Source organism: Podarcis cretensis, assembly GCF_951804945.1.
Source record: "Podarcis cretensis genome assembly, chromosome: 6".
NCBI classification, from domain to species: domain Eukaryota; kingdom Metazoa; phylum Chordata; class Lepidosauria; order Squamata; family Lacertidae; genus Podarcis; species Podarcis cretensis.
In genome coordinates, this window is record NC_137175.1 from 60,911,985 (window position 1) to 60,936,577 (window position 24,593).

A 24,593-nucleotide genomic window follows, 5' to 3' on the forward strand; every position below is an offset into this window, starting at 1 on the left:
TATAGCTGTCTTAGATGTGCTTCATATCTGCAAACTGTACATTTAACACAGCAGCAGCAGCACAGAGAAAATGGTGGTGTGGTTCTAAACCATGTGGTTCAGGGGGAGAGGAACTGTAGGTGCAGCATTAAGAGTGGTAAAAAGGTAAAGGTAAAGGACCCCTAACAGTTAAGTCCAGTCACAGACTACTCTGGGGTTGCAGTGCTCATCTCACTTTACTGGCCGAGAGAGCCAACGTTTGTCCGCAGACAGTTTTTCTGGGTCATATGGCCAGCATGACTAAACCACTTCTGGTGAAACCAGAGCAGCGCACGGAAACATTGTTTACCTTCCTGCCTATTTATCTACTTGGACTACTTGGAGCTGGGACCGAGCAATGGGAGCTCACCCCGTCATGGGGATTCAAACCGCCGACCTTCCGATCGGCAAGCCCTAGGCTCTGTGGTTTAGACCACAGCGTCACCCACATCCCTATTAAGAGTGGTATATATAGCCAAATCTCATACCAAAACATTTAAACAAATGGATCAATGTAAATATGCAAGATTAGTGTGAATATGTAGATTAATTTGTAAAAAAGATTATGCATTAAGGTTGGGCATTGGGCTGGATTATCTTTGATTGCATTTCAAAGCAGAATTCCCTCATTTTGACCTCCAGGTCCTCGTTCATATATTTTAATGTACATTTTCACATGAAATCATTTAGGTATCCTGGAAGAAGCAGCCAACTTTGATCATGAATATGATTTGCTGTTCTGCCATAACAATGTGATTATACATTTCAGGGGCTGCTTTCCCCCTAATCGCTGGAAGCAGACAGTTCCCCTGGCTGAAGAAATTACTGGAGTAGCCTTCAATAGTCAGCCTGGGTGGTATAGCATAGAGAGCTTACACAGATCAAGAAAACAAACAACACAGGGAAATATTGAAAGATGTCGATGTGTGTGCAGGAGACAAGGAGAAAGAATGGAAGGAGTTAGACTAAATCGCTATTTACCACAAATCTCTTCTCTTTTTTGCCAGGCTTTGACTGATAAATATCAGCTTAATCCTAACACCGGAAGCTTCAATTACAGGATTAACGTCAGCCAATATAGAGCATAGGAAAAAGTGAAACGGCTGTCCTTGTGGAGGTGCTATATCAGCTCCTTGCTGCCAGTTTATAGTAGCATCAAGACAAATTAACTGCCTCCCTTCAGGAAAACAGAAGAATGTGCTTTTGCTGTTAAAGGGAAAATAACTTCCCAAGCAATAAACACACAAAATTAAATGGTGTGCAGTGTTTTGAAAAGAGCAAGAATGCAAGTTTACTGTGAACTATTTCAATGTGTGCCAGTTTGGTTGCTAGCAGAAAGGCACCTCTGTCTGGCAAGAACTGATGGCATTGACTTGGGTGCTTATCATGCAACCTGGCTAAACCTTTTGGGAAGCCAGTTATAGGTGTACAGCTATGGATGGAGAAGAAATCCAGGACACAAGATCTACCCACCCAGGAAGAATGGCAGATGAAGATGATGGACTTCATGGAACTGGCAGAAATGACTGGCAGAATCTGAGACCAGGGAGAAGAGTTGGTGGAAGAAGATTGGTAGAAATTTAAAGTTTATTTACAGAAACATTGTAAAATTAAGGAATGTTAGAAGGAGGCTGGAATGAAGTTATGTGGCTTTAGCAGAAATATTATAAAGGATTAAGTAAAAATAGATTGTTAATGGATGAAAGGAGGAAAGGTAAAGTTACATTATATCAAGATAAATTATAGGATAAAAATTGGGAAAGATGGAAAGGATTTGCTGAAATAGCTAACCAAACTAGAATACAAAAAAGGGAGGTGCAAGGAGGTCAAGGAAAGAAGTAAATGAAAGATAAGTTATGGGAAGGTTCGTTGTGTTTTTTAATTGTTTCTTTTTTTCTGTTTTTCTGTTTTTTATAAAAAAATTCTTTCTTTTTTTCTCTTCTCTTCTTTCTTTATTGTGATGTGTTGTTAAGTTTTTGTTTAACTTGGAATTATCTCTTTCTCTTTTTGTAACATTTAAAACTTTAATAAATATTATTTTTAAAAAAGAAAGAAATCCAGTTTGGTCCATATTTTAATACAAAGCACAGCTGTTCTTCAAAATCCACACTTGTCTGAATTTTGTGGTGCAGTTCTCCATCCAAATTGTGTGTGCAAAAAAAGGCATCTATTAAGTAAAATAATTCACAAGACCCTTTATCCCTTGCTTCCAATCCTATGTGCTTTTTAAAAACAGGAGAAAGGCCTTCTGGAACTCTGTTAGAAATTTGCTTTATTGTCTCTTGCAGATACTATGAAATGAAAACTTTAGTGTAATTTTCTTTCAAATCCTGAGGTTAGAAAGTTGTCACTTATTTTGAAAATGATTTTGTTTTACATCTCACTTCTTGCAGCCAAAGTGCCTGCGATCTCACTAAAACTCAGCCTGATTGATAAGATTATAATTTTGTTTATATGGTGCTAAAAGGCACCACATTGAGTACCACACAAAGGAAATGGCAACTGATGGTGTGACACATAAGGCAGATTTAAACTTGAGGTTTCCTTTCTATCTCATTTGCACTTCTAATATTTCTATTTTGGCTGCTCCTGAATGCCAAAGCCCAATGCATTGTATTATTTCACTTAGTTGTGTTGCAGCAAAACTTCAAATGGTCTATCCAGCATCAATACAAATATGCAATGGTGGGAAATAACATTCTTTTAAAATCAATACTAGGAACATAAAGTACCTTCTATTTTTTTACAAAAATAATATTTATTACTTTTAAAGCTTACAAAAAAGAAAGAAAAGAAAAAAAGACAGGAGAAAGAAAACAAAAAAGAGAGAAAACAATAAATACAGTACAATATATAAACAATACAAAACACAACCTTAACACATTAAACTAAACACAATAAACAAAACAAAAACAATTTAAAAACATACATCATACCTTTTCCTTACTCTATCTTTCATTCCCTTGTTTCATCGACCTCCTCTCACCTCCCTTTTTGTATTCCACTTCTATTAATTGTTTCAGCAATTCCTTTCCATCTTTCTCTATTTTCTGTCATATAAATGTCTTAACATATTTTTAATCTTATTTCCATTAAAACTAATATACATATTTAAGCTTAACTCCTTATAACATTTCTACTAAGGCCATAAAATTTCATTCCAACATTTTTCTATCACTCATTAATTTTACAGTATTTCTATATAGAGACTTTAAATTTTCCAATCCTCTTCCACCATCTCCTCTCCCCGGTCTCGGACTCTGCCAGTCACTTCCGTCAACTCCATACAATCCATCAACCTGGAGATCTTATGTCCGAGGCTCTTAACTCTTTTTCCAAGCCCCTTCTGCAGGTCTTCTTCATATTCTTTGATGCTATAGAGCAGATCTCGAGGAAACTCCGGCCTAACAATATTTTTATTCCTTCTCGACAGGTCAGCCAGATTTCCATAGTTAAAGCTAAGATTCATAAAGTATTTCAGGACATGTTTCAAGATTCCTCCAAATCCAAAGGCCCCCCGAACTCCAGTCTCCTCCTGACCCAAGTCCATGTCCCAAAAGTCAGTTAATCCCTCCATGGAGGGATCTTTCCAGCTTTCCTTCTCCAGTCCAGGCCGGGCTCAGATCCTCAAAATCTGACTTTTTCTAGGTTCAATCATAAAAGGCCTCAACTTATAGTCCTCAATTTGCCTTTGTAAGGCTGAGGCTCCCACTTGTATTGCTTTAGGTTTGACAACAACAACTTTCTCCTTCTCCTCCACAATTTGTTCTGCTGAAGTAAATTCCTGTACCAAATCCTGAATAATTTCTGTATTGGTGCTCACTTTTTGTCCCAGATTAATCACTTTTTGTCCCAAGTTATCAATTTTAGTAGTCATAACATTGGTCTTCTTATGAAGCTGTTCCAACAAATAGCTTATCTTACAAAATGCATTCACTAAGGCTTCTAATGTCGACATTCTTAAATGGTCCAAGGTCAATCCCTGATTCTCACAGTTCTTATCCTGCAGCTGGAGATTCCCCAGCTCCACTCTTGTAACAGTTTCCAAAGCTCCCTCTAGAGGGAAACAGTCTCCACTTGTATCAATCCTTTCAAGCACAGTTCAAAAAGTAAAGTTAGTTTCAATTTTCAGTTACTTTTCCTCCTTTTTAAACGCAGAAGAGGACAATGGAAACAATATATTTCTCTTATTTAACTAACTGTCAACATGTTTTATTCACAGTCAATGAACTCTCCCAAAACTTCAATCTACTGGCAGCCCGTTTCCAGGTTCAGAGCAGTGGTAATTTAATTTTTATCACTCTCTCCTGCAGGCTTACACGATCCAAAATTTCCCCCCTCTTCTCCTGCTTCCAAGGGGGGTTTAATGATTTTAATCGATGGAAGTTTAATCCTTTACATAAGGCTTTCCAAGACCTTAGCTTGCAGCTTCTTTGCTTCAATCCATTTACAAAAGGGGAAGGCGGACGTCCTGTTTGAAACCTTCCCGTTTCGGTACCAAATTAAGACTTTTGTCAATCCAATTTTCCGTTCTACTCACGGGTAGTTGTTTTGTTTAAAGTCAAATTGTCCACAGGAAAAAGTCTGCGCTCTCTGGCAACAGCAATGCGGCTTCACTCCGTGAAAAAAGCAGTCAATTTGAAGCACCGCGCCACTCACCCCACGTCGCTCCGGATCCCCAAAACTGGGTTTCCCCGCGAGCAGGGGAGATGCAAAGGGTGTCAGCCGAATCCCACGTTCACAAGCTTCTCCCGCCTGTGATTTTAGTGGGTCTCCGCCTTCGCCGTGGCGGTCAGACCCTGATTTCCATGGAGCAACTTCCTCCCGATCGGAGGAACTCCGCCATTGCCGGAGGCGCCAACCCGGAAGTCCCATAAAGTACCTTCTATATGCAGCAAAACAAAGTCAGGGATTAAAGTTCTCTCCTGCTTAGAAAGCATTTCTGCCTGAAGATCCATAATAAATCCACAGAATTTATGGAGGTGAGAGAGAGAGAGATTTGTCAGGCAATAAAGGAGAGGTAGCCATTGTGGTGTTCTCCAAGGTTTTTTTTGGAGTCCAACTCCCATCAATTTCAGCCAGCATGGCGAATGTTGGCAACCATAGTCCACACATTGGTTACACCACTAACAGAGTGTAGAATGGGCATATCATTCTCTCTAGAGTACTGAAAGGATCTGAGGGGGTCAGGTTAGTAACAACAAACAGGGACAGAAATCACAAAATGGGACAAATAACACATATGCAGGATTTCATTTCAAAAATTCACTTATTTGGAGAAGAGGTGACTTCTTGTGACAGAGAAGTGCATAATTATGCTTGCATACAGAGGCACCAGCTTCTTCAGCTGATGGGGGGGGCAATATGACATCATGAGGAGCCAGGGAGCAGGGCCGAAAGCCCTCTGAAAGCCTGGCCCCCTCAAAAAATACATCAGGCCCCTAGCAGTCGGCACCTGTGCTTGCATACCATGTAAACTATTTTGCTTGCGAAGTTTAAAATCTGGAAACAAAGCAAGAATGCTGCTGTTGAACCAGCCCAACAGATACATGTGAAATATACCATTGATGTGTCCATGTGGAAGGGAGCATGTTCAGCCACATAAGGTAGATTAAAGCCTCTTTTATCTATAACAATATAGACCTAAAAGGATAATTACAGATCATTGCTTTCAATGGCTATGTGCCACTGCTGAGGTTTTACAGTCCGGAAGGTTGCACAAGCATTGACCACCAAAGATTTTCAAAACAGATAAAAGCTGTATGCTGCTTGTGGTGGGTTTTAATCCACAGCTGCCACAGCTTTCTCTCTCTCCTGCTGGTGGATGTTAATTCTAAACAAGAAGAAAAATAACCATAGAAATATGAAGTTCATGGTCCATTTCCAAAGTGCTATATGTGGCATAAATGCACAGATTCCATTACGCTAGCTAGCCTGAAACCACTGTGTGCAGCCACCCACACCAACCCACTTTTGTGTGAGCTAACTGAAGTCTGAACTGGCCAGCATGACAGAAAAAGTCCATTTTGCTGGGTGACATGACAAATTATGAAATTTAAAAAGCCACAGACAGGGACTGGTCTCAGTGTAATGGGAAAAAAGCACAGACTCTACCAGTGGATTGTGGGGAGGGGAGCTCTATTTTTAGAGCATTATATATTTCATTCCCTACTTCCTTGCAGCCATACATCAATTTGCTAAGTGGGAGGAAAAAGCATCACAATTTAGGCTCAGGAAGCCTCAATTCATGCAGTAGTGACCCAGAAGATAGCTGCTGCTGTGAATGGACTCCTTAAGCACAGCCAGAGGCTGAAGCTACAGAGCCTGTGACCATCAAAGAAATAATACAAGCAAGACACACTGCTCTTTTACATTTCTAGATATAAAACAGAGATATGAATGGGGAAGAAATTCAGCTGTCTTTGCATTTTAATGAGGAACTACCTAATTTGCACTTCTCAAACCAAGACATGAACTTAAACACAGGTATCCTTTGAAATGTGCACTTCTCTGAATGATGCAGCTCTCCAAATGTATAAAATGCATTATATTAGGGGAAATATGCATACAAATGCAAATATCAGAGAAAATAACAGACAAAACTACATTATATTAGGGGGAACTGTTTGCAAAAATTGATTTATTAGGGGAATTTTTCATGAGAAAGTTTTTTTTAAAAAAATTAAAATGTGCAAATTGCTGTGGAAATGTGGAGAACTGAGCTTATGATTGGAAAACTATGAAACCAAAATTGATAGATTCATCCATCCCCAATCAAAGACAACTTTTGTTATTCAGGAAAGTTAGCTACTCAACATGACATTGGTGTTTTTATAGCTGGAAATGGTATAAAGGACTAGGAACTGCACATGGTAGTATTATTTGCTCATTTAAGGCTTCAGAGACAGATGCTGCCTTTCTTTAAAGGTCACTGCTTTAGGAATATATCTGTGATGCTCATTTAAGAGTACATTTGCAATTTACTAGAGATAGGTTTCATTTAATTCCATTGGTTAAAGAATCAAGCCAGGCAATACTGAAAGAGGTAAATTCTTATGCTTTTATTCTCCCATTTAAGCATTCCTCGCAGTTGCTCAAATAAGACATGCCAGAATAAAACCTGTCTGCAGACACTGACTGGTTCCATATCATACTAAAAAAGAAGGAGACATATTTAAAGATTCCCAGCAGCAATCTGTGCAGCAGCAAAATGAATATTATATTTAAATATTTCCAGGTCCATTTTGGAAAGCAAGCCAGGAAGATACTGGAATCAGCAATTTTCTGTATGTCAGCAAAGAATGCCACAGCCTCATGGCTGGAAATGTAGCCGTTCATAATCCTCGCTTGCTTCTGCATTGAAAAATAATAATGGCACATAATAATGGCACTCTTAGTCTCTGAGTTGGGCTACTTTGCTTTCTATCACACACTAGCCTGAATGTGTGGCATTTTTAGCAGAGGCCAAACATTAAGTGATGATGATGATTTGCATTTCAGGCTGTTAGTAGCCTATAAGAAACTTCACTCCCAAATACCCTCTCATTATGTCTTCCAGGTTGCACATCATCAGCAAGGTGGACAAGTCTGCCAAATAAAAATGCACCAACGTCAAGCAAAGCAGATATTTGCCCTCTGGGAGTCAAGGAAGCACGGGACAAGGAAAGAGACTGAGAGTGCAATCCTATGCAAGCCATCTCAGATCTAAGCCCTATTGTGTAAGCCCATTTGACTTCTGTGGGGATTACTTCTGAGGAGGCAGGTGCAGGAGTGCACTGTAAAAACAGATAAATTGTTTTTTCACCAGAATGATATATTTTTGAACTGAGCTTGATGAAATAAGTAAACCAATTCACATTCAGCATACCAGCATACCAGCAGTATAGAACCTTCAGCCTGAAAGCTAAATGTGGTTCTTTGGACCTCTGTACCTAACCCCGAGGACTCTCCCAGGCTGCCATCCATATCTCCAGACCATGCTTCTCCCTAGCCTTGCCCTTGGCTAACCTTACCCAGCTGGGATGTGCCCTTGATCTGTGACAATGCCTCCAGCTTGCTGGTATGAGTGGGTGGGAGGGCTTTTGCATGGCAAAAGCACAGCCGAGAGTCGTATCCATTATTCCATTGACTGTTGGTTCTGGGCCTGCACACATTTATTTGCCTTTCATCCCACCCATCACACACCTGCTAGACTGAAAGGGATCCCCCACTTTTGCTGTAATGTTTTCACACTTTGACTCCCCCCCCCCCAGGATACTATCTTATATACTCTTACCTGGGAGTAAGCCAAATGAGCTCTAAGGGGTTGCACTTGGACAATTTCATTTTGAAATCTGTACCGCTTCTGCAGATTGGAAACTATGTTGGTCAAGACTGCTATATTAGAGGTAAATGATTGGTAGAAAGCATAAGAACAACTGGGACTGAGGCTGATATGAGAAATCCTGCTGTCTGACCCCTGATGCAAAATTCCTTCTAAGGTGTAAATCTTTGAAATATCAGTCAGTAGTGCATGAGACTCTTAATCTCAGGGTTGTGGGTTTGAGTCCCACGTTAGGCAAAAGATTCCTGCCTTGCAGGAGGTTGGACTAGTCTCATGCTCTACCAACTGATCTATCTCATAAAGAACAGGGGCCTTGAAGACACCCACCAACTGTTAGTCTGGATAGCAGACTGAGCAGACACACAGGACATGTGGTCACAGTCTTCCCAACTATAGTAAGATGTACTGTACTTCCATTTAAATTACAATAGTAATTATTTCCACATTTATATCTAGGCACAAATTACCGAAGGCAAATTTATTGCGAATCTGTGCCCTCTTTTGGGTGGTGCATGACATAAGAGGCACTCTGTGCCCACTGGTGATCCTACTGCTATGTTCACAAAAGAGAAATGCCTCATATCACCCCAAGACCATGCCAGGACAAAAAGTGGCAAGTGATAACAAGACATCTGTTTCACTTGCTCTTCAAAATGGTAAATTGAATTTCCTAGAGGCTGAGAAAGAGAAGGAAGCAATGGGAGTTGCAATAACATGCTAAGGTGGATAAATAAGGACTGCTGGCATCAGACCAGGCAGATGTGCCATCTGTATAGTTGACCTTACAAATTCAGTGACACTTGCTAGAAGGTTCATTACAAACAACAAGAAAAGCAAAGTAATATTTGACTAGTGTGAAACTATCTCGGTCTTTTTTTTTCTTTTCTTTTTTCAGATAACATCAGTTCAATTAGGCTTGGCTCAATTAAGCCTGTTGGGAAGCAGTAGGATAGATAGCTCAGTTGGAGAGCGTCTGTTGCTGATAAAGCCAAGGTTGCAGGTTTGATCCCTGTGTGGGTCAGCTGCATATTCCTGCACTGCAGGGAGTTGCTCCAACTCTTATTTTTTTTAGGTCTTCCTGGAGAGAAGTAAGATGGCATCCCACCCTACTCTAAGTTTTTAGCTCAGTCTCAATGTTAGGTGATGGGCAATTTTTAAGTGTGCTTTATGAAAATCACCCTAATATATGGTTGTTTTTTTACACACACACACACACACACACACACACACACACACCCCTGCTATTTGATTACAAGTCAGCAAAATTCAGTTCTTGAAGCACATCCCATGGAAAACGCAAGCCCACTATCCCGTAATCATGCCACAGATGTAATACAATGTAAAAAGCTACAGAAATAACACATGTCTGACTGGCTGGCTGCACTTGTTGCCCAAGATGCGCAACACATTTAATCAAGCTAATCACTACTAGCCAGGCCAAAAGATTTTGGAGAATTAGAGGGCAAACTATCTGAAAGGTAATTGCACACAAATATGCACAGAAGGACCCTGCTATTTGTTGGCACAGTCAAATAGAGGCATGTGAATGCAAAGCAGCAACCAAAAGGAGTAGTCACAGTAGTTGTGGCCATTTCCATGTACCACATGGCACGGCAGGAACAGTCGGCAGATGGCTTGCCACAAAAACAGACAATTTCCCCAGTGAAAAATCCCCATGCAAGCCCATTCTTCTCCTGAATGGGGCAGACACTCACAAAGCGATGTCCTAGAAGCCAGTTGGCATTCCCATTTGGATGCAAATGTCACCAGGAACTTTGGACATGCAGAACTGTGATTGCATCTGGGGTGTGTTTGGCAGGAGGAGGAAGTGGAAGTAGATGGGGAGAACTTACATAGGGCTTCATGAAAAATAAAAATAAAAAGAGGTAGGGAAGATAGGAAGGGATGGTTTGTTAAAAGCACACAGGTATTGGGAAAAGAAAACAGCACCATAAGAAGGCATGGAATGTTCAGTGTACCAACAGGCAAGATTTGGGGGTTTAAATAGCAGAAAACAACATAGACCAGATAATGTCATTGTAGAGGTCAGACATGCATTAGTTTGTAAATGACATTTGAAAAGGCCAAATGTCATTTTCCAAATAAGAACAGCACAGCTTTTATGAAAGCCCAGGTGTCAACCTGCAGAATATGCTGTAATGAATCCCCTGTTGGGCCAGTGACAAAGTGAAAAACTAGGCACAGACCAAACTTTGTGGAGGCCCCTGTGAATTCAGTAATGGAATGTCCTCAGGGCCTTTCCTGGCATAGCACGGTGCCACCATAGGGCAGAAGACAGACTCCCAGAATTGCTGGGTTGGCTCTGCCAGTGCAGCAATGTCTTCTCAACCTCATTTCTATCCCTGCCCCACCTTATCTGGTAAACAGTAGTGATGCTGCTACCAGAGAAGCCGAATCTGGAGTGGTGCCCTCCCCAACTGGCCACTCCTGAATGTCCTCAATCAGGAAAGAAGTTAAAACAAGCAAATTCTCATTTATTTATTTATTTTGCGAAATATTGTGCTAAAATGAAAGGCAACACATTGTTCCTAACAGATTCCCCCACCCCCAGAAATTGCTATTCTGAGCAAGGTTGGCAATGCTCTTTTACATGTTCTGGTTAAAAGAACATGAGGGCATCACAAGTGCAGTTTCTCCACAATTTTCACTGTACCACACCCACTTAACCAATACGGAAGGAGTCAAAACTGCTTGAAACCTTTGAGATTTTGGAGTGTGCTATGTTGGAATGGGTGGAACTGGAGCACTATGGGAACCAAAATGCTTCCCAGGTGCTCTAGGCACTACCCTTGGCATTAACCAATGGGGCAGAGTTGTTGAACCACTGGAAACACAGGAAATCCTAAGTGGGAAGATGTCTGGAAATCTTTCTCATACACATTAATGTGAACTGAATTTCTTATTCACCCAGTACCAAGTGCTACAATAATGGGCAGAGAAATAATATTAAACAGAAATGGAACAAAGAATAGATATATATTTTTCCCCTCTTACTCCTTCCATATCCAGTTCTTACTCAGCTTCTGCCTAGTATAGCAATGAATCTGGAAATTGCTATCAGATGAGACGAGCTCATTTTAAGGACTGTGCTTGTTAATCAGTTCAGATGTTCCTTTGACAGACCATCACAGCAGTCAGGTGCAATGGAATTTTCCCATAATCCAATTTGATGCTCATTCTGACTGGTTAGGCAGCCATCATGCCCCATAAAGTCACCATGTATAGCTGACAGGTATTGGGGCGAATGTTTCAGAAGATATTGCAAAGACCATACTCCCTCACAGCAGGAGATATTTTGTGCATTGACATTTAGAGGCAAGTCAAAGCTGTCCTTTGTAGTTATGAGTAAGTTGTTTACTAAAAACCATATGCCTTGGTTTTCCTGCCATACCATCCAAATTTACTGTTGTTGCTTTATTTACCGATCAAATTCTGGGTGAATATAATTTAGAGAAGACTTGAGGACTTTTGTGAACAAAAAAATAAAGCCTTGTTGAAATATGTAGCTTTGTGCACTGATAATTTATTTTATGTTTGTGTGTGGGTTTTAAAGGAAGAAAGAGAGGAAGGAAAGGGCAATGATTTAAAAGCCAGCGGTTTTATCTAGAAGGTTGAAATTTGTAATCTAAAAAGAAATGAGATACAGTACTTAAACACACACACACACACACTTTGGCCTACAGTAGTAGATCATCCCTAGAAGGAAGCTTGGTAACCAATGTGTGCCCTTCTGAACCATAGCACCATGGAACAGGGTGAAATATGCACACAAAAATGGGAGACCTTCTTGGTGAAACGTAAGGGGATGCTCTGGAAGCCTTTTCAGAACTGCTGTGAGTCTCTCCAGATTTCTCATATTTAGATCATGGCATGCCAAGATAGAGGACTGAGATTGTGGCCACAAAACTGGAAACAAAGGAGAGGGACAGGGGGCCATTGTCTTGGTGCTCCTCTGCCTCCATTCATGTAACTAATCTGTGCACTGGTACAGTTTGTGAATCAGCCCTCAGTGCCTGTGGTTCACTTAGAAGCAATTCAATGTGTTTTTACAGTGGCTAAGCCCTCTAGGCCATATCAGTTTAATGCAGGGATGGTTAATCTGTTCTTCTTCTTTGGCCAAAGGGTCACATTTACCCCCTCTGCCACCGCACATTCTCGCACACAACCACTCGTTATTGACCAACTGGACACCTAGCCTTCATGGTGAAATGTGATCCTGAATACATAGACAATGCCTTGTATGGTATGACGGGGAAGGTGAAGACAGAACTAGGACCAAAGGACACTTATAAGGTCTGCATAAGTGAGCTTGTTATGACTGTTGTATCGTCACTTTTAGGCAGATTGTGAATCACTTGCAGTCTCTGGCATTCATTAAGCAACCTACCTTCCTGTGGCCAGAAGGGCCAAAAAAATGTAGGGTTAATCACCCCTCATTTTAAACAAGAGACTTTTAAAGTATTACCTACATGTGTGAAGCAATACATAGGAGAGGCATTCATGAGGAATGCATGTCTTTCTTTGGACTAATCCCACTCTCTGCCTAAGAATCTGCAGGAAACCAAAGAGAAAAATGGAGGAATAGTTGTTTCTAAAAGGCTAAAAAAAAAAAGACATACAAAAGTCAAACTTCTTAATAAATCTGTGATATGTCAATTTAATCCAACCTACATTTAGTATCCCCCCCCCCCCGTCCCCCCCACTGGTCTTATCTGCAAGAACATTGTTCAGTTATGCTTCTTTAGATAATGTGCTGTCCAAAACTAGTAAAAAACAGTTGTTATGTTTTCTTTGTCCCTTATTGCTAAGTGCTAAAAGGGGCAAAGCATTCTTGCAATAGTATTCACACAATTATTTTCAATGCCATCGAGCGCAACTGTCTGTGCTTGGGAGCTTGGGCCAGTTATCTTCCCTCCCACCCCAAAAAGGGAGGGCATGTACCAACAGAAAGGCAAATATCAAGACGAAACACCAAACATAAATGCTGCTGGTTTATGAGAAAATATTCAACTGTGTATGGATAATAAATTCTAAGCAGTGTAAATCATGGCTCCAAACCTTGATTATTTTAGTAACTACTGTGCAGTTCTTGAAGTTTTCTTTACAGCAGGTATTAATTTAAGTTATGAGGTAACAGCAGGAGCCGGGATAAAATTAATGGCAAACTTGAAGCAAATAGTATTTTTAATAGAATTCTAATAAATCTACATTTTAAAATAGACCTCACTCAACATCAAGTCGGGGACACTGAAAAAATGAATATTTAGGTCAGGAATTGACTCCAATGCTTCATCTGCATCATAGTACCATGGTAACCATAGATAACAGCAAAAGAAAGAGACCCATTGAGAATCATGTGGTGAAGTGTGTGTTTTTTGAAACAGAGACTTACTACAGTGTAATTAAAAGTATCACTTGCTTTAAACCTAGTATCAGATTGAGTGGCAGGCAGCTGTCTGAGAGGAGTCAGGAGCTATGCCAAAAGAATTAGCACCATGGGGAAAAGCCCAGAGTCTGGACAAACCATACCCAGTAGGGTTCAGAGGAATGTCCCATCCCAAATAGAAGAAGCAACTGGGAAGGGTCCAGTGGCTGGCCTGGGTAGGTGAGGCCAGGCCAGAACCTCATATGTTCCTGCCCAGGAAGACATTCTGGTATGGAGTGCCGGTGCTCACCAGCATGTAGCTGGCACACAGAGCTCTAGCTAGCCCAAGTGCCTTCTGCCACCTAGTGATAATCATAGTTCACAAATGTAGAAATATGCATGCTGCAATGTCTTCATTATCCCCCCCCCTCCCTTCAGACTCTCACACTTCAGGGAAATACGTTTTTCATTGTATAGAATGTCACCTGAAACAGCTAAGTAACAAGGCAGCTAAAACTGGAGTGAGAAGATGAGGTAGCATGCCACCACTTTGCCCACAAAGGTGATGCAATTTAAGCTTAGTAAAGATCTGAGCTATAACAGAACTGTATTGTTTGTATTATATAAGTGGTAGACCTAAAATGTGGGCAAGCGGTGGCAAAAAGGGAATTGAGAACATAAAAGGAAGCTGCTAGGTCAGGCCAAAAGTCCATCTAGTGAGAGCATCCCGCTCTCACAGTAGACAACCAGAGACCCGTGGGAATCCCACAACAGAACCTGAGCACGACAGCCCCCTCCCCACCTGCAACGGACAGCAACTGGTATTCAGAGGCATACTACTAACAGAAGTAGGGAAGAAGGTCTAGGAAGAAATGCAAAACCATTGTTGTGACAGTCGGCATACTGATTTTACACCGTATCTAACTGCCTTTACATTGTAATGCAGCATGTAATGAAGTAGTCAAGGAAAGGCAGCTATGATTAGGGGAAGGGAGTTTTTTATACAGCAAATATGTACTAAAGATAGGTTAACAAGATTAGAGAGATAGAGAGGTGATATGTCTGTGTATATGTATGGATATTTTTGGCCATCCAATCCAACTGGGTGATCAGCTACTGGAACCCTACATTCCACTTGGAAATGCCTCTCCTTACTTACATTGTAAATGCCATCTCTTGACTGAACCATGAACAGGCACCAGTTCCAAGGTGAAAACTTTACATACTGCTGCTGGCATGTTTCTTGCTTCAGACCACCCTCCCCCACCCTTTGATTGTCCAGAAAAAAAGCCATTGCATATTGGCTATATGCAGCATTGGCCATGCCTGTCATCATGCCATTGATTTGTGGTCCACAGCAAGCAGCACCATATCACTTGTCTCATTTTCTTGGTCACAGTCTGCCTGACATGCCTACCGGCTGTTGAGTACAGACTTGTGATTATGGCTCTTAAGAAGTCAAACTGCATATCTATTGTGCAGTGTTGTTTGTTTGCTTGTTTTGAGAAAAAGGAGTGGGGAAGGAGTGCTGCATTAACAATAACATATAAAAAGAAAGCATTAGCATCACTGAAAACAAGAGGGAACGCATACTTTGCTAATGTGCTATTGTCTCAATATTGATTCCAATGTCATTTCTTTATAGAAAGTAACAGCAGCTAAAAAAATATATTAATGCACTATATATAGCAAAAGAGAAAGAGGATATCAAGGGATGGAGAGAGAGAGAGAGAGAGAGAGAGAGAGACTCATCTTCAGTATCATCATTCCATTTAAAAGAAAATTTTACTTCCAGGCTTTTGCACCGGGCTTGAACATAATTCAAGAGAGCTATTCACATCTCAGATGGCAGATAACCATATTTGAAGAGACCGAGTCCATTGCTAAAACCGAGTGTTTAAACACTTCTGAGCAAAAGGGTGCTCTATGGCATTCAAATTCTGTTTCATGTTGTCCCTGCAAGGCTGGAATAGACAGGGAATTTAAGTGACATTTAATTCACACCTTCAAGCCATTTAATCAGACCTAGCAGCCGGACCAAGTGCTGTCAGAAGCAATGGAAGATGGGAATGAAAGGAACAGTAGCAGCTGGGAATGCTCTGCTTAAGGAAAGGGGATGGGCTGCCCAGATGTTGTTCGCTGAAGAGCAGCAGAAGTGACATGATGAGAGAAGGCCTTTAACAGAATCTAGCTTGCAGATGATGCAAGCAGAGTAGACTGGAAAACAGAGGACATAAAGGGGATAAGGAAGTGGGTCTTCTAAGCCCACTGTGCATTTCACTTCCAAGCAAGAAAAGCATGAAACCTGCACTCAGATTGGGCATGTAAGTGTGGGGGGGGGTCACTGCAAATCATGTCCTCCATCAGGGAGAGCACATGTTGCAGTGAGATCACCTAAACTGCCTCCATGTTGTTGGGGCGGGACCGTTTGAATAGCCACAACCCCTCATTGGTTGCCCCTCGGTTGCCGGGGCAGAATTTTGGCCCTTTTGCTTGGCTACTGGCTACTGAGGGGCTATTTAAGCTGCTGCACGTTGCGAGGAGCTTTCTCTTTCTCGCGATGTGCATCGGATCAACCTCCCTCCCTCCCTATATTTAGGGCTGCTCTCCTGGCCTTGCTATGCCTGTCTTGGGGTCGTCTGTTTTGGAGCAGGGGCCCGGTAGGAATTTTGCCATTTGGCTGATTGGCTGTTGCCATTTGGTTTTTGCCTACCGTGTAGCAAATCGTCACAACTTTGTAAGGTTGGCGATTAGGCATTGGTTCAATGTTTTGTGGAGGGGAAGTAGTTGGCTGTGCCTGCCCCTCCATTGCTGCTGCTAGGGAATTCAGTTAAAGCAGGGATGGCCAACTCCCAAGAGTCTACTCACAGAGTTAAAAGCTGGCAGTGATCTACCCCTGTTTTGGGGGGAGGGAGGTTTCAGGTCAAGTTGTTGAGCTTTCTTTGGGGGGAGCCAGTGATCTACCAGTGATCTGTTGGACATGCATGCGTTAAAGAAATCCAGGGGCCCGCCTTGCTTTTGTCTGAACCCCATCAAGGGGCTAGGGCCACGCCAGAGTCCCTGGGAGCATCTGGTGTGAGCTGGGAGGCTGAATGTAGCTTCATGCCCCCCCAGTTTTCCCTTACTGACCTCTGGTGGAGCCCAGTTCTCAGTCCTGTTTCTGCCACAGTGCAGTTTCAGGTAGTCAGCAACCAATGCCTAGGCAACCACTCACATGCTGTAATCAATAAAGTTGTGGCCAAATTATTACCAAAAAGCCTTAAACAAAATTCCGTGTCTATTGTGTCTTTATTTTGGGGAGTGGTTTTGGGGGTCTTCACACACAAATATATCTTGCACTGTGCACTCACACAGAGAAGCTGATTGGTCCTAATTTCCAAGCATTATATATATTCCATGCATTTAGCAGGAAAATACATATACCACACATGAAAGAACGATACGCATCCTACCATTTTCCCTACATCAAAGTAGGAAGAAGCATTAGCATATGAAATAGCCTGAAGAAGTTAGCCTTAAAGGAGTGTGTGCTTCTGTACAAATAGGAAGAATCTGAGTATTCTACCCAGCTAGCAGCAGGAATCTTTTTCACAGTGCTCTGCAAGAGAGGACCTCCTGCAGGTACCATCTCATCAGGAGGCCTGTTCTACACAATGCAGGAAACAAGCCATTGGTACTCCGGGCCATTACATAGCCAATGCCATCTCCATTGTCTTTTCTTCATCACCTTCTGAAGACCTTCCTTTTTTAAAACAATCCTCTTAAGTGGGGAACTTTATCCCAGTCTGTATGGGATTTGAATATATACAAACTTGTTTTAAAGCAATAAAATTTAAAAAAGCAAAATTTGGTTTCTTACCTTGGCTATAGTGAACAAAAACTGCAGAACCAAATAGTTGGACTGATACTGATTTTCACACTTGCGTCATTTCCTTAATGAGAAGAGGCACTGCTATTTTACCTCAGGGGTGTGGAACCTGCAGAACTGTAGAAGTTGGACTTCCAACTCACAGCCAGCATAACAATGAATGGAGATGCAGTCCAACAATATTGGGAAAGCCAAAGGTTTGCCATTGCTGTTTTACATCAAGAGAAAACAGCTTGCTAGAGTGGGCTAGCATGCTTGTAACATGATGAAGTATTAAAATTCTAAAGTTTACATATGCAAATATTGCCATTTTCAATTTCATTTTTTGCTAGCAAAGTTGCTTTTATTCTATCCATTCATGCAGCCTTTCAGAAAGCATGGCTCCTAAGGCAGTTTACAATTAAAGGAAACCGCAAAATTAAAAATCATTCACAATTAAACTAATCCCAACCTTAAAAAATGTTTAAAAGCTTAACCTAATAGTAGCAATAGCGGGAAGATCAATACAGAGTCAAAATGACCTTCCCTCCCACACACACTATGGATGAGAGAATATGTCAATTTCAGCTTCTCTCAACTTCTCATTTTTCCAATCTTAAGTTTAGCTCTCCACATTTCTACATCAGCTTGCATTTTTTTTAAAAAAAAGTCATCATGAAAATTAATCATCATTTTGGTGCACATGCTTTATGTACAGTTTTTTTTTTAAATTTCCCTTGATATAATGCATTTTTGTATGTTAGGCTACCAATACTTTCATTTTAATACACACTTTACCCTAGTGTGTGCATTTTTTGTACACATTACTTAACTGGAGAACTGCTTTGCACAATTCAAATAAATGTGAATTTCAACGGATGGCTATGTTTCAGCTTGCATAATTTCAGAAAGTGTGAATTAGGGAGAATTCACCTTTAAATGTAAACTGAATCTATTTCCCCATCTCTATCCCCGACCCAAACTCAGCAAAAATAGTTTTCTTAATCTAACTGGTGGAGGCACAGCACCAAAAGGTAAATTTTCATTCTGAAAATGAGAGGAAAGAGAATTGGGGGTATTTAAGTCATACTCAGAGCAGACTCAATGAAATCAATGGGCCAACAGTTTGACTCCACCCGCAAAGGCATACTCCTCCACTGTCAAGACAGACAGATGCCAACGATTTCAACAGCTTTATCCTAAGTATGGCATTGTAGTTGCAAATCTTCCTCTCTTGTGTCTCTTCCCCTCTTGTTATAACGCATTGTAAAGAAGAAATGGTATTTTACCAGCTTAATACAGTGGTACCTCGGGTTACAAATACCTCGGGTTACAAACACTTCGGGTTACAGACTCCGCTAACCTGGAAGTAGTATGTTGGGTTAATAACTTTACCTCAGGATGAGAACAGAAATTGCACGGCGGTGGTGCAGCAGCAGCGGGAGGCTCCGTTAGCTAAAGTGCTACCTCAGATTAAGAACAGTTTCAGGTTAAGAATGGACCTCTGGAACGAATTAAGTAAGTAACCAGAGGTACCACTGTAGATACATTTGAGATACTTTGAATTGTTGCCAATACAAAAAAGGCCCTATCTCAGCACATTGAGCTGGTTTACCTAACATGATAAGCCAAAATATGGCTTGCAGAGATTGCACAAACATGTGGACTCCCAGAGAGGAGCTCACAACTGCATTACTCCTCCCCGTTCCAAACTAAACCAAGGTTTGACTTAATGTGCCTTCCAAGTGGAGACTCGTGGTTATGCTGTTTCCTCACTAACCATGAGCTGCAACTGAAGTTTGTTCCAAAAGATCCATCTTTGAAACAACGTGGAACCCTGGGTCAAAATAGACCCCTTAAAAAAAGAACAGACCTCTCAACAATACTGATATTCAGGCAACACCGTGGAGAGAGATATTCAACCCATCACAGGGACTGTGAGATTCCAGCATTGCAGAGGGTTAGACTAAATGTCCCTTGGGATCCCTACAATTCTGTGAGTCTATGATTCAATCCTCTTGAAGAGCTGATTACATACTGTCAGAGCTGCCTCCAGGTCCCAGCTCACAGAGGACCAACGCTAGGCTGTAGTTATGTACAAAAGTCTTTATTGAGATTCAGTCTCCATTTTAAAGCCGCAGCGTGCAGCTCTACGTCCCGACCTTAGACCGGCGAAGTCCCGTCTGAGTCTCCTCCCCCACCACACCAGTTTAAGACTCTCGCTTTGCTCCACCTCTTCCTAAGTTCCTTTCTCCTCTGGGCCCTCCTGCCCGCTAGGGTCTCATCCTTCCTGGACTCCTCTGACGCTGACCCTGACGATTCTTGCCCCTCCTTCCGGCGGGCTTTAGGACCTGGTTCCCTATCCGGGCTACCTTCTGTGCCGCTCTCCTGTACCTTTGAACTTGGCGCGCGCGCCCAGCCTGCAACTTTCCTCTTAACCGTTAACTCGCTCTCCGATGGAGGCGTGGTCAACCCTGACTCATCTTCTCTCGCTGGTGGTGCATATGTGGGCTCTGACACCTGGGACTCCTCCCCCCCACTACGCTCTGGTGGGGAAGCTGTTCCTGATTTCCAACTGCTGCTCTGGGAGTCCCCGCTGGCCCCTTGCTTCTGGGGTGTCCCCCTTGGGTCGCCCCTTGCCCTGCCCATCGGCGCCCCCTTCTGTGAATCTTCCGATTCGCTGGAGAGGCTCATGGAATCTATCGGGCTGCTGTCATATTCTCCTACGCTGCCCTCGGATTGCTCCCCCTCGCTTTCCATCTCCTCTCCTCCCTGCGCTCCCGCTGAGTCCCTGACACATACAATTGAGCATCTCTCCTAGTTGAACTTCTTATATTTTCAGATTGTGTTGTTATTTTAACATTAATAAGAGCTAATAAAAATGCAGCATCATTTATTTCTATTGTGTCCTCCCAAAGCATCCCAGGGCAGAAAATGAAGTGTCCACATGAAGTTGCTTATCCATATGGTTGGATACGTATACTGATTTCACTGAGCCCATTTCTTTCTCTGGTGCTCTTGAGCTGTGCAGTAAAATAATCATAGTGAGTGGCAGCACAAAAGCAGTTTGCTGGGTGGGAAGGATAGCCAATCACGACACAGTTTGGGTTTTGCAGCTCCTTCTTTCTTTGTGAATGGAATCTGACTTGAGGCATCAAAGGGTGCTCCAAAGGCTATAATTCCATCAAGTCAGAAAGGCTTCAAAATCAAGAGTTGGAAAACAAATCCCCATGGGTAGCTTTCACATTACACAATGTGGGAGTTAACTGTAATAATTTAGAGCACTTAGTACATTCTATATGTTTTCAACATGTTGCATAAACATTAATCTTCTCACCACCCTTGTAAAGTAAGATTATTATCCCAATCTTGAAACATGGGAATGAAGTACTTAACCATGGTAAATACGTTCTTAACATTTCCTATATAATTTCTGTTTTGCACAGTGCCATCATGGAAGTAATCATGTGCTTGGGGAGACACACTTCCAGATGTCTGCAAAACAAACAAAAAAAGGCAAATAGGTTTTAAAGAGTATTTCTATTTGTTTCTCTTTATTTCTAGCACAGGCTTATTTCAGATGCTATGACAGTTTTAGCGCTAATCGGGATTCTTGTCTCCAGAGAGACCGCAGAGGATCTCTCTGCAGCATTTGTAAATTAAACTCGGGTTAGTAATAGCTATACTTCCTCAGTGCTTTGCAAGGAGGTTTGAAATTATAGACCTTTCCCACAGAACTACATGAATATGTAGCTTGGGGCTCATAAGGACATAAGAAGAGCCTTGTGGATCAGACTAATGGCCCATCTAGCCCAGGATCCTGTTCCCACAGTGGCCAACCAGATGCCTGTGGCAAACCAGCAAGCAGGATTTAAGCAGAAGATCATTCTCCCCTCCTGTGGTTTCCAGCAACTGGTATTCAGAAGCATTGCTGCCTCCAGCTGTGAAGGCAGAGCAAAGCCATCATGGCTAGTAGCCACTGCAAGCCCCCTCCTCCATGAATTGATCTAATCCTCTTTTAAACTCATCCAAGTTGGTGGCCATCACTTCTTCCTGTGGGGGCAAGTCTAACATATGCTGCATGAAGAACTTTCTTTTATCTGCCTTGAATCCTTTAACATTCGGTTTCATTGGGTATCCATGAGTTCTAGGATTGTGAGAGACGGGGAGAAAAACTATCCTGTATCCACTGTCTCCATGCCATGCATAATATTATTAACTTCTATCATGTCATTTTACTCGTTTTTTCTCTAAACAAAAAAGTACCAAATGTTGCAACCGTTCTTCATAGGGGAGTCACTTGATCATTTGGCTTCCTTCTTCTGAACCTTTTCCAACTCTACAATATCCTTTTGCTGGTGAGGTGGCCAGAACTGTATACAGTATTCCAAATGCAGTCACACACCAGATTTGTATAACAGCATTATGATACTGGAAATTTTATTTTCAGTTCCTCTCCTAATGATCCCTAGCATTGAATTTGCACTTTGCATGGCTGCTGCACACTGGGTCAAAATCTTCATTGAGCTATCTATTAAGACCCTGAGGTCTTGTTCCTGGTCCATCACCTCTAGTTCAGACCCCATGAGGGTATAAGTGAAATTAATATTTTTTCTGCCCCAACATGCATCAGTTTAAACTTGTTTTCATTGAATTTCAGTAGACATTTTATTACACATTCAATCAGTTTGGAAGGGTCCTTTTGGAGCTCATAGCGATCCCTTTTGGTTTTAACGACCCTGAACAATTTAGTATCATCAGCAAACCTGGCCATCTCACTGAGCACTCCTAACTCTAGGTTGTTTATGAACAAGTTAAAAAGCACAAGTCCTGATACTGATCCTTGGGAGACTCAACTTTCTACTTCTCTCCATTCAGAGAACAGTCCATTTATTCAGATACAGGGCAATAATTTAGTGGCACTCAGCAGGGCCCCATCTGCACCTTACATTTAAAGTAGCCTCCTAACACTTTCAAAGGACCTTGGGTACTGTAGTTTTAAAGGGTGCTGAAAGTTGGTAGGAAACCCCAATTCCCCTTACAGAGTTGTAATTCTCACAGTGGTTTAACAGCCAATCCCACACTGAATGTTGGCCTCTGCTCCACAGGATGCATGCCAGCAATGAATGCTGTCTACACGCACAAACAGGAACACACTTTAAAAATATGATACGAGGGCGGGGTTGGTGCAATTATGATTTTGCACATGCCACAATATTATTCCAACATTATTGTTGAGTTTTGTTGTAAGGGACTTTGGACACAGCGCACTGTGCAAAAGCATCATGTAAATAAACTAATGTATACTTTAGTTATGCTTTCAAGTTTCTTCTTAGCAACAACAAAAACCCAGGAGCACCATTAACTTAAAAACAAGCATAGGGAAAAGAGAGAACTGCAACCTTCCCAGTGGCTTGCAGCCCTCATTAAGGCTTCAAGAACAGTCACTTTGTCCACAATGAAATAGAATACCTATCTTCATTGAACCAGGCTCCTTCTCCCCCACCCCTTCAGCACAGTCTGTTCTCCTCTGCACAGTTGGGTGGCCAGATGGAGAGGGGGGGGTAGTTAAGAGGACAGGGCTTGCCATACATGCTACCCCCCTCTCTTCTGCAGTACAGTACTATTAAAAGGTGCAGGATTCCTGCCCTCTCTTTTTAATCCAGCCACTGCACTGCCCTACCTCCCTGCCCAGGCATTTCAATGAGCTTTTAGCTGGTGTGACACAATTGGTGGGGGTCTTACATTCTGGCAGAGGCCTTAGTGCCACAGAGGGAGATTAGTATCAAGGATGCTTTGTTTACAGCTGATACAACAGCATGTCTCTTCAAGGAGAAAATAATTTATCTCATCTGTAGCTTTTCAGATGCCCAGATTCAGTGTTCTGGGCTTCTAAGGCTGTTTGTTTGTTTTTCTTAAGAGTTTTTAACTGTTTCCAAAGAAGCTGCTCTATAAACATAGTTTTTGAGGTCAGGGTAGATCCTCTCTTTCTTGGTAGTGGAAACACTACAGCGAAGCCTACTGCAGCATCTTCCCATTATGCAAGTACAGAACTTGCCCTAAGATATGTGTTAATAGTGTACATCTGTTTGCTCCACTAAACAGATAAAGAGCACCCATTTAGTTTGCAATGCTCTTTTCCTTTGTTTATTCATCACTCTGTTTCTTTGCTCAGTCTTTGTGAATTACTTAGATCAGGTGCTCCACCAAAGCTGAAACGCTCATCAAGTCACTTGCAAAATGGTATGTTAATGCCATAGAGAGTTTATACACGAAACATCTAATCTAAGAATAGCAGAGTTAAAAGTTATTATGAATGCAGAGGTTTGCAATTTCATCACTTATCCTGAAGGAACACTCTGCCTTTCACAGTTGTAGTTATGGCATGGATTTTGACACAGCCTTTCCTTGATTCAAGGTCATCCAATAATAGGTACTATCTTCTTTTCTAACAGTGAACTCAGGTAGAAAGTACTGACGGCTATGTCACCAAGATGGGTTGCACAGAGAACCCAGTGGAAGGTATCTGCATGCTTCAAAGAATGCATACATACACGCAGGGGAGGGGAATACCAAAACAACACTACACATGCTCAGTGGAAAACCCTGAGCAAGAACATTCCTGCTAGGAGAGATGATCCAATTGTAACATTTTACTGCAGGTCCCATTTGTCACATCTAATCTATTTGGCATCTCTCATTCACCAGAAGGACACCTAGGCTGGTATCCTACATTAAGATGCCTCATTATGTTAGCCTGTGCCAAGAAAAATGAGCTTCATTTCACACTGATAATTTGTGTACGAAAGCATTATACATGTGTGGAACAGGTGGAAGTAATTCTAACCACAAGTAATCTCAGTGGCCCGGTGGAGGAAGAAAAGGAGGACTTTTCAAAAGCACTGCAGAGGATGGAATTTGAATAGTAGTAGCTTGTATGACAAGCAACACCAGATGAACTCCCTCTGTTTTGTTTTTCATCTGTCTATCCAACAAGTTACAGCCACTGAAAAGTGATG

General features: G+C 41.8%; 1 protein-coding gene across 1 annotated transcript in view; it reads right to left on the minus strand.

Annotated features, from left to right (window-relative positions):
• DAB1 (DAB adaptor protein 1) overlaps positions 1-24,593 on the minus strand; it is a 666,637-nt gene that overhangs the window by 541,964 nt on the left and 100,080 nt on the right. The window lies entirely within an intron of this gene.